Raw genomic sequence first — 10,763 nt, 5'->3', positions numbered from 1 at the left:
GCACGGGGGAGCCACGGGGGCCCTGGACCCCGGCCACCCTGCCACAGAGGGCAGGATGGCGCTCGATGGAAGTGGCCCCCGGCTCCCTGCTCAGACCGTGATGCTAACCTGGGCTCGTTTTAGGGAATTCAAGCGAAATAAAAACACATGAAGGAGGAAAAGCAAAAAGAAAAGGGGGCACCGGGTGGCTCAGCCGATTGGGCGTCCGACTCCTGGTCTCAACTCAGGTTGTGCGCTTGTGGTTTGTGAGTTCGAGCCCCACGTTGGCATGTGTGCTGACCGTGTAGAGCCTGCTTGGGATTCTGTCTCTCCTTCTCTCTGCCCCTCCCCTGCTTCTGCATCTGCACACGCTCTCTTTCTCTCTCTCTCACAAAATAAAAAACTCAAAAAATTTTTTTTAAAAAGGTCACCCTTGGGGCGCCTGGGTGGCTCAGTCGGTGAAGCGTCCGACTTTCGCTCAGGTCATGATCTCGCGGTTCGTGGGTTCGAGCCCCGCGTCGGGCTCTGTGCTGACTGCCAGCTCGGGGCCGGGAGCCTGGAGCCTGTTTCAGTCTGTGACTCCCTCTCTCTCTGACCCTCCCCTGCTCACGCTGTCTCCCTCTCTCTCTCTCCTAGAAATAAATAAAAAAAAAAAACCATTAAAAAATAAAAAAAAGTCACCCAGAATGTCATTACCCAGACAACCAGTGCTAACGTTGTGAGCGTGATTCCGGGCTGATTTTCTGTCATGTGTGTGCATGTGTGCACGTGTGTGTGTGTGCACATATGTGTGCGTGTGTGAACTGCTTTCTGAGGAGGATGGGTTTATTTAGGAAAGGCCTATGGGGAGCTGGCCCTGAGCCCCTCAGTGGGTTTAGATACGTGCAGGGCTGGCCTAGGTCTGGACTCAGGGTTCGGGACAGCCAAGGAGAAGGGGGTCACCTGCCTCACCAGGCGGGAACGCGCTCGGGGTCCTGGGGCCAGTCAAGGGCAGGGGGAGCAGTGGAGCCGAAAATAGTAAGGAGGGAGCATGGCAGGCAGCGCTCACGGCCACGGCCCCTCCCGTAAGCAGGCAAAACACCTGGACTGAATTTCAGGTGCTTCCGCTGGGTCCCCAGGCCTTCGGCACGCAGCCGCCCACGCGCGTGTGCGTGTTCCCGGGACACACGGGGCCGTCACGGTCTGGAGCCCCCGCAGGGCACAGGGAGGGGGCCGGGGTTGCGGGGAATCCAGGTGTGACCATGGGAACAGAGCCCCGCGGGAACTCACACGGTTTGGGGGCCAGGTTTGTTCACGTGGGTCTGTCCGTGTCGGCTCTTCTGTATCTTTTCCCTCCATCGTCCCGCGTGGGGCGTGTCCACCCCACTCGCCCCGAAGTCCAGACGGTGAGCGGTCAGAGGAGCCCAGCCGTGCACGGATCGCCTTTTGGGGATTTCAGACACTTCCGCGGTCACCGTCCCCATTGACGTCATTGCACATGAGTCCAGGTGGCCACTTAAATAAGGGTCTCGGTTCAGAATACCAAAAAGCAAAACTCGTGGTTGACTCGCCCCTTCCTACGGAGAGTGGCTGTTTGAAGGCCGGGCCGGCACTGCCGCTGTGGCCGGTGCTGCTGGTTCAACACCGAGTCCTTCTGGCCGTTGAGGGTTCAGAAGCTCCACAGAGACCGCGTCGCTGCCCCGGAGCCCGTAACACACCCTCTCCCGCACCCGCCACCTCTGCTGAGAGGCGGGCGGAGCCTGCGGGAGGGGAGGGGAGGGGAGGGCTGTGTGCCCCCAGGAAATCCACCAGGTCAGGCAAGGAGCAGCTTTCGGGGCTCAGCTGCAGAGAACACGGGCTGGTCTGCGTCCCCGTGTAATGGACGGGGGACCGAGGGCCGTCACACGGCGTGCGAGAACTCCGTGGGAGCCGCGTTCTCGGCACTTTAAGTCTGAAGCGTGGTAGCAGCCCTATGGGGGGCGTCCTCACTGCCCCCTCCGGGAGGTGAGGTGGTGGCGGTGGGGTGGGGGAGGCCCCCGGGGTCTGGAGTTCGAGTCTGTGCACGAACCACGGTGGGTCGAGTCCCCGCGGCCCTGCGCGTCGGACCGTGAGCCTGGGCGGCGTAAATGAATAATTCAGCAAAGGCGGATAATTTCCATGGCAACCTTGCCAGCTTGGGGCCGCGCCGCCTCCCGGGGCCGGTTCGCCCCGATAAAGAGACGGCACAGAGCAAGCTGCTTTTCCGGGACGAGGAGGAAAGTAGGTCGCGGCAGTGGGCGGGNAGGCGGCCCCGGCCCTGGGAGCCCCTGAATCTGGGGCCCTCGGGACGTCCCTGTGAGGGGAGAGAGGGAAACTGAGGCCCACAGAGCTGCCTCCCAGAGGCAGACCCCACACTGCATGTGGGGGCTGAAGTCCGANTGGGGGGGTGCAGTCTGGGTGTGTCTGAGGCAGAGTGGAGGGGTTCACTGGGGTGAGAGCAGCGGGACTGGGACTCAGACCCAGGTCACAGTCAGGGCCAAGGTCAAGGCCAGGGAGGCCAGGCAGCCGTCCCTGTGTGGAACTTGCAGACAGTGCCTGACGCCCTCCCGGGAGCAGCCAGAGCCGCCTGCACCCGCAGACGGGAAGGGGCAGGGCACAGTCACGCTGGGGCCCCGGGGCCGCCAGAGTCCACGGCGAGCAGAGTCCTCGGGTCCCACGCCCACAGGTGCAGGAGGGAGGGGCCGAGGTGAGGACACGGGGTGGGCGACAGGGCGGGAATGGGGGCGGGGGCACCGAGAAGGACATGGGGGAGGGCGGGGGAGGGGCCAGCCTGTCTCCTGATCCCCAGGCAGGTGCCCTGGGCCTCCCACCCAGGGAGGAGGTGCACCCGGAGGAGCACCTGCCTCTCCCTAAAATGACTCACGGGCTCAGTTCCTCCCAGGATCCCACAAACGTGAACGTCATCCTCTGAGGAATAGCTTCTTCGTGCAGTACGCAATCTGAACAACCATACGGGGTAGGCTGATGAGCTGCGTGACCTTGGGCAAAGTATCTTCCCTCTCTACTCCTGTGTCTTCTGTAAAACGGGAGTCGTGAGGTCATCTCCCTCAGTGTTATCCCGAGGGTCTGACGACACGATGCAGGTGAACTCTGGAATAATAGTCAATGGAATTGGTGCCACTGCAGCTGCTGCTGTTATTTTCAGAAAGGTGGCCCAGGCACGCCCACGGAGGCCGGCCGGGAGCCCCGCCCGCGGAGAGGCAGGTGGCCCGCCTGAGGTCACACAGCCGGCAAAGTGCAGAACCACATCACCTCAGACCTCCTGACCCCAGGGCCTTAGCACATCCTTGCCTAGGCTTCTCTGCAGGACGGGAAGGAGCGGGAGAGGAAAGACCCTGAGCAGGGCCCCAGGAGGGGCTGGCGCTTGAGCCCGCTGGACGGCAGCCACCGGAGAGCAAAGTGAAGTGACAGTCCTCGAGCGCAGTCTCTCTTTTTCCAATTAAGCTGCATCTGCCAACAGCGAATATCATCACTGCAGGCTGGGGGGGCGGGGGGGGCACTGCTGTCGGGAACTTGTGTCACACGGGTTCCGTCTGCTCTGGCAACGCCCTTCCTCCGAATTACATCACACGCCCGGCTGCCACCCTCGTCCCGGGCGCGTGTGTTTGACGGTGGCCGTCGGACACGCTCCGATTTGGGGCCTCTCCCCCCGCGCCCCTGACTGAACGGGAAGGGCGAACGCATTGCCGCCCCGGCCGCGACAGACCGGAGGCCGACCCTGCGCCCAGCATGCCGTGTGTCTCCCGCCTGACGCTTCGCGTGAGGCCTGTGTCCGCGGGCGGCCGATGCTTCTGCCCCTGCTGACCGTGTGGACGGAGGCTCCGCGGTCAGAGACCCATGGGGCGGTGCGGGCGCCCCACACGGTCCGTCTGCTTCCCGGGGACCCCTGCCCCCGGGGCCCCCCGCTAAGGGTCCCCAACAGCTCCAGCCCTGCTCCCGCCCTCGGCCGCAGTGGAAGGTCTGACCAGGGGCCGCGGGGTCTCCCAGATTTGGCAAGTTCTTCATAACTTGGGGATGGGCGGGCGGGGGGCAGGGGCGCGGCCCAAGTCCCACAGCGCCCGAAGCCTTGAGGGTGGGGAACGCTGGCCCTGCTGACGACGGTTAGGACGGTGCCTCCTTGGCCGCCGTGTCCAGGTGCGGCTCCTGTGCCGTCCGCGGGTCCACCACCTGCCCCCTTAAATCCACCGGAGCAGAGCTCTGTTTTCACTGCCCCCCATTTTACAGACGCAGAGACGGGGGGCGGGGGGGAGGGGGGAGTGCTCTGCCCCAAATCGCAGGGCTCCTGGGCTGCGGGGCTGCGCTTGGCATCGGGGCGGCCTGGCCCCGGGGGGGGCGGTTTGTTCTCACCTCCGAGAGCCACACATCCCCGACGTCGGAGCCGCCCGGACCGCGTGCAGGCCCTGGCTCTGCCGCCCGGTATGCACGTGACCTTGACGAGCTGCCCAGCTGCTCTGAGACTCCGTTTCCTTGACGGCTCCCTGAGGGACCCTGCCCTAGCTTCCCGGGGCCGCCGTGCGGGTGACCGCGAGGGCGCCATGCAGGTGACCCCGAGCGCCGTGCGGGTGACCGCAGGCAGCAGAAGTGTATTCGCTGGCAGCTCTGGAGGCCGGCCGCCCACAATCAGGGTGTGGGCAGGACAGCCTCTCCCCGCCACTGGGCCCCGTGTGTCGTCAGCTGTGGCTACGACACCCCATCTCTGTTTCGCCACGTGGCCTCTCCTCTGTGTACGTGTGTCTGGTAGTGAGACTGCCGCTGGATTTAGGGATAAGCTTGGAGGATTTCACGTTGAAATCCCTAATTTAATCACACCCCCCAGGACACACTTGTNACGGCAGACGGGCGGGAAGCCTCAGAGGAGACGCAGCACCTGCCCCCCCACCCGCGGAAGACACAGCGTGCGCGGCAGGGCCGCCAGGTCCTGGGTCTCAGGGTGGCCCCCGCCCCCGCTTCCCCCCAGGGACATGGCCCTGTTCGCCCGGGGTCCCCCGCCCCCTCCCTGGAACGTTCTGGACCCTGGTCCCGCCCGGCTCCTGGCCTGCAGTAAGTGCCAGCCTGAGGCGGGGGTTGGAAAGGTGAGCGCCAGGACCCCCGAGGTCGCCGTCCGGAAGGCGCGGGCCTGCTGCCCAGGGGAAGGAAAGGGGGGAAAGGAGTCTGCGTGACAGGTGTCAGGGCTGGGCTGCCGACCCAGGAAGGCAGAAGCCCCCGGCTGCCGGTCACCGAGGCTCCAGGCGCGAGAGCGTGGGGGCAGCACCCGTCACCCGCGACGCCGTGCGGGGTCCCTGAGGTCGGGGCCGCGGAGCCGCCAGGCCAGCAGAAGGACGAGGAGCCCAGCACACCTTCAGGCCTNAGGGGACCTCACCCCAGGGGGTGTTTCTCCGCCGTCCTCAGCATATGGTAATGGTCCCGTAAAACATGCCCCGTTGGGTCTTAATGTCTATTTAATGACACCTGCTACGAAGGCTCCCATAACCCAGCTGCTCATGGGAGACGAGGGGATATCAGAGCGGGGACGCCGAGCTCCCTGGCGGCGGCGGCCTCTCCCGGGAGGCTGAGCCGCCGGTGGGGGTGGGGCGGGGCAGCAGGGTTCGGCCCGGGAGGGGCTCAGAGGAGCTGCCCGAAGCCCCCTTGTTCTGCAGGGGCCCCGAGGGAGGTCACAGACGTGGCTCCGGTCGGGAAGTGTGGACTGCTGAACCCGATTCCCGTCGCCCGTGCCGGCCCTGGGTGTGGCCTCTGCTCCCTGTTTGTGGAAGGGGGATGTGGAGTCCCGAGGGAGGGGACCTGTTCCCTGCACGCCGGCTGCCCCCTGCGCCTTCCCCTGCAGCCTCGACCTTTGCTCTCAGGTGGGGAGAGGCGGCGGGTCCCGGCGCAGAGGTTTCGCCTGCCCTGGGTTCTCAGGACGCAGGTCCTCGCTCACTTGCTGGCTCGCAGTGAACTGGGTTAAGTGCTGTGCCGTCCCTGGTCGGGGGCTGGGGGCTGGGTCTCCACTCCCCGAGTCTGCGTTGACCCGTGGCCAGTATGATGTAGCTGGACGTGGCCCCGCATGACACGTGGGGTCAGAGTCTGGGCAAAACCCAAGAGTTGCTTTGGGCCTCTGGGTCTGGGGGCAGTTTGTCGCGCCGGGGTGAGCGGGAACACTTCTCGTGATGAGCCAGATTCATCCCTCGTGTTGACAGAGTCACGGCGGCACACGGGGCACCACGGAATTTGCCGGATGCCCGGGGGNNNAGCCCGGGAGGGGGGCGCCCAGGGAGGGGGAGTGTTGAGGGAGGGGGGACGGCCGGGGGGTGGGGGACGGTGCACAGAAAGGCAAGGAGGTGTCACGGGAGGCCCCTCGGGTCCTGTCCGGACGCCAGGACAGGGAGCTTGGGGACGCCCTCCCTGGGGACGCCCGGCACCGCTGGCTGCAGACAGGCGTCTCCCTGGAAAACGAATTCGGTCCATCAGCGGGAGGTTCAGACTCCTGTGTGTTGACGCCAGCAAGAACGTATCACGTGATTTTTTTAAGAATTGAATTTGAAAGATTCAAAGGCATTTTGTGCCTTTCCAGGCCCTGCGGGAGCCTCTGTGGAGGGACGGCTTTGGTGCCCAGGGCCCGACGGACGGAAACCTTGAGGGGCTCCCAGTGGGCAGACCCACGGTGGGCAGACCTGTCTGGAAACAAACGTGGCAGATGGAGGCGGGAGGCTCTCAGGAGCGGGCGGGCGGCCCGAGGGGCGGGAGGGCGGCGGGGCGGACTCGGAGCCCACAGCGCCCCCGCTGCCCGCCTCCCCGAGAGCTCGCCCTCTGGCCTGGATCGAGGCCCCGCTAAGCGTGTGACACCTGTGCGCCCTGCCCTCCCCGCGCTGTCGTGCTGTGTGGTCACAGCATCAGCGGCGCTGGAGGCGCGCCCGGCTCTCGCTCGTTGGAGGTTGGGGATCCGCCCGCCCGCGTGGAGCGCGAGGGCCCCAGAGGGTGGCCGGGGCTGAGCACGCGAGGACAGCGCCGAGCAGGTGCCCAGGGAGGCGTCGCTTCGCCGCCGGGGCCCAGGCGGCTGGCTGTCCCGAATGTGTGTTTCTGGCGAGAAGGTGGACGGGAAGCGTCTCGTGAAACTCCGTCCGTTTATTCGGGAAGGAACGCGCTCGCCAAACCTCCGTCTCCTTTCACGGATGGGAAGGGAGGTGCGCGGCCCCCACGGCCACGAGGGAGCCCGGGGAGGCGAGCGTTCCGTCCGGATGCGGGGGTCCCCCTGGCGAAGAAGGGCATTGTGGGTGTCGGGTGGGCACCTGGCCGCGTCTGGCATACGACGCGTAGGTCTCTAGTTCTGACAGCGGTCTGAGGCTGTCGTCTTACGGGGAGAGAGTGAGGGACGGGCAGGGCAGGGCAGGTCACGTTTTCCCGAAGACGCGGCCGATGGAGGAGCTCGCCGTGAAACTGAGACGGGGCAGGGACCCCGTGTTCGTTCCTGCGCTCTGCAGCTGTGTCCCTGTCACCTGGAGCGATGACCACACGCTTCATTGACAGTCCAGGAGCGTCTGTGCCCGTCTCGCGGCCGGCCGCCTGCGCCTCCGTCTCGGGAACGAGGCCCGAGAGACTCCCCACCCCGCGTGCCACCCCCTGGGCCGGGTCAGCCTGCACCCACTGGGAGGGTCCGGTTCGGCCCACCCCCAGCCCGGCCGTGTCCGGCTGAGCACGCCGGGACCTGGCGAGGTCTGGATTGTTCCAGGGAGTGTTTTTAACAAGTTGTAAATATGTCTGCCCGCGTCCCATCGCTGTGCATAATTGATACAGCTGATGAAAAGCAATCATGATCCCGTGAATCATTTCTGTCTGTTTACGAGAACGTTTCATTCCCCATCTTCCAGGAGGCACCAAACACACGTTAAAGGAAAACGTATCTGGTGCTGACATATGGTAAGACCGTACCGCGTTCCGCTTCCTCGCCGGCTCCTGTGGTATGTGAGAAAGAGGAAGGAAAACTCGTAATTACTGTAGAGTTTTTTTTCAATACCCGCAGATAATTTCTCTTAAGTATAAACAAGGGCGTTTGCAGAAATGATGGTCTTATCTCCACTTGGTTTGCCTTAGGATAAGAGATACGGCCGGTACTTGGGATGTAATTATTTGCTTACGGGCCTGTCTCTCTCACTTAAAGAAACGGAATGAGTCTCGTGCTGATGTAGAGCCACCCCGCGCTTGTCCCCCATCGCTCCTGCTAACGCTGAGCACAGGTCTCTGTGTGTTTAGCGTATGAACTTAAGGGGTAAACCTTCTGGAAGAAATAGTGAATAATCCCAATGAGGAAGTCTTTCTTGCTTCCAGCAATTGCCTCTGACAGCCAGGCTTCTAGAGTGAGCGCGGAGGGCTTGAACGAGCAGCGTTGTGTCAGTCAGCTAATGCAGCCATGCTGTGTAACAAAGTGCCCCCAAAACTCAGTGGCTTAATGCAAAACGCATTTCTTTAGACCATGGCCGTGCGGGTGGACGGCACTATGGCTAATCTAGGCTAATCTGACTCAGGATGCAGGGCAGCAGGGCAGGACTCAGGGCTACGGGGTAGACTCGGGTCTCTTTCTCATGTGTCTCCTGGGCCCCGTCGGGAGTGGCGGCCTCGGCCTGGGGCATAATCTTCTCGGTGGATCACAGGAGTCCTAGAAACAGCAACCTCAATCGCTCGAGGCCCTTGCAAGCCTCTGGTTGCATCTCATTGGCCCGAACGAGTCACACGGTTCACCTGGAAGTCAGGGAGTGGGGAGGGCGTGGGGCGGAAGGGGTGCAAGTAACGTGTCACAAAGCAGTGAGCGTTGGATCCGAAGGCTCAGCCTGTCCCGCAGAAGCCATGGGGTGGAGAGTGGGGAGCAGCTAAGCGGAGGAGAAGCCGAGGAAATGGAGGAGGCCGGGAGCAGGTGGGGCGCGTGTGCGACACACGCAGGCCACCCAGCGAGGCTTCAGTCCCGCCAGGGGCGATGCTGGGCGTCCCAGGGGACGCAGCCCGAAGCCCCCCGGGTGGGGAGGCGGAGAACACACGTCCTTCCTGGGAAGGCAGGGCCTCTTCCCCACATTAGTCGCCTCTGACGAGCAGAGGCCCCACGGCCGTGCGTCTCCTTCCACGCCAGCCACTCCCCCCCGTGCCGTGGCCTCCTGGGCTCCGCGCGCCGCTCTTGTGACCCGGCCCGCCCGCGGCCCCACACGCCCTCCACGCGGGGCAGCAGGCACTGGCCGCACCCCTGCGCCCGTCCCTCCCGGGGGCCCCCGCTTCCCGGCTCCCACGTCGCCGCTCTTCTCCACATCGCTTCCTGGCTCCTCGCAGAGCTCGAGGGGGAGACGTTGGGGCGAGGCGGAGAGGGGCGTCGGCAGGAAGTGGCCCACCGCCTCCAGCNACCCGCTCCCGCCCCTATATGCAGACGTGAGCTCGGTGGCGGAGGCCACATCACTTCTACCCTTCTGAGCTCCCCGGGGGGCAGGCTGGCGGCCACGTCACCTCCATGCGCGGTGTGCAGGGGGCACTTGTGCAGACGGACCCATCCTGGGGGGCGCTGCAGGGGGAGGGGCCGGCCTTGACCTGCGGACATAAAGACCGCTTCCCCCACTGCCTTCCAGCTGCCTTGCAGCCCGAGCCTCCGTTCACACTCCAGACACTGCCCCTGTGGGAGTCTGAGCGTGCCCTCCCCCGGCCCCCTCCCGCAGCAAAGTTCAGCACAAACACCACTTCCTCCGGGAAGCCCTTGCGGATTCTTCCCTTGCAGGAAACCACCGAGGCTCAGCCCCGCCTCTTCCGGGACAGTTACTACCGGCCAGCTCGCCCCACTATTCTGTCTGCTCTTGCGCCTTCCCCACCTGATGCCGGTTCCTCGCCGGCCGCGGGGGATTCGCCCCGAGCTCTGCTTTCCCCTGATACTTAGCCAGTGATTCAAATCGAGTGGGTCCTCGGTAAATAGGCGGGTCGGAATCACATTGTGGGGGGTGCCGATCGGAGGAGAAATCCGATGTGTTTCTTAAAAGCTCCCATCTGAAGCTTGTGGCTTTGGAAGAGAGGGGAGTGAAATCGGTTTTTATTGAATTTGTCTGCTGTTTGCAGAGTGATTTTGTGGTCTCTTTCATTGGGCCAATTACATTTATGAAGATGAATTCTGACAGGCGGGAACTCGCTTGCATGGATTACTGTGTGCTAACTATGTCATTAGGGGCCGGCGTCTAGGAGGGGACTTTGTTGGATGTTTCCGTCAAAAAAAAATATATATATATATATACATTTTACGATCCATAAAAAACAATGAGCAATGATAATTTCATTTTTATTGGTCATTTTAAAACATTCGCTGATAATTTCCCCCATGCTTAGTAGGCACATGCTTGCCTCCTTTGAAATATATCCATAAACTTGTTGCAAAAAAACGGCCTTACATAATCTCTCAGCTTCCTTCCCTCGTGAAAGCCCGAAGAGAGACTCCCAAAGGCGGAAGGTGTGGGGTCCCGGAGGGCGTCTGGCGGTGTGCAGGCAGCGGGCCCTTCCCGGGCACCAAGGCTGCCCGTCGCACCTTCACCCCGAGGGGCTGGTCCTCTGTCTGGCGTTTGTATGAAAACAGGAGGGGCCCTTGTGACCGATCTGGTATCCTGTCCTTTCCGTCGATAATCACAAGGGGGCTTGAGGTCCTTTCGGGGGTCAGGGACCCCCAGGCCAGGCCGAAGGGGGAGACACGACGAGCGGTAACGAATGGTACGAGTGAACGGCGCTGGACTTCCCGCGTCCCGCTCTGCGTCGTCCCCACAGAGGCCACCCCCCCCCCCCCC

The 10,763-nt window shown here is 63.4% G+C and overlaps 1 protein-coding gene across 2 annotated transcripts in view; it reads left to right on the top strand.

Moving 5' to 3' along the window:
* The window catches only part of LOC144217097 (uncharacterized), a 68,883-nt gene that overhangs the window by 45,438 nt on the left and 12,682 nt on the right, over window positions 1-10,763 (top strand). The window lies entirely within an intron of this gene.

The sequence above is a fragment of the Crocuta crocuta genome, unplaced genomic scaffold (genome assembly GCF_008692635.1).
Source record: "Crocuta crocuta isolate KB4526 unplaced genomic scaffold, BGI_CrCroc_1.0 scaffold139, whole genome shotgun sequence".
NCBI classification, from domain to species: Eukaryota; Metazoa; Chordata; class Mammalia; order Carnivora; family Hyaenidae; genus Crocuta; species Crocuta crocuta.
The sequence above is the reverse complement of the archived record's forward strand: the minus strand, read 5'-3'. Positions and strand labels throughout refer to the sequence as shown.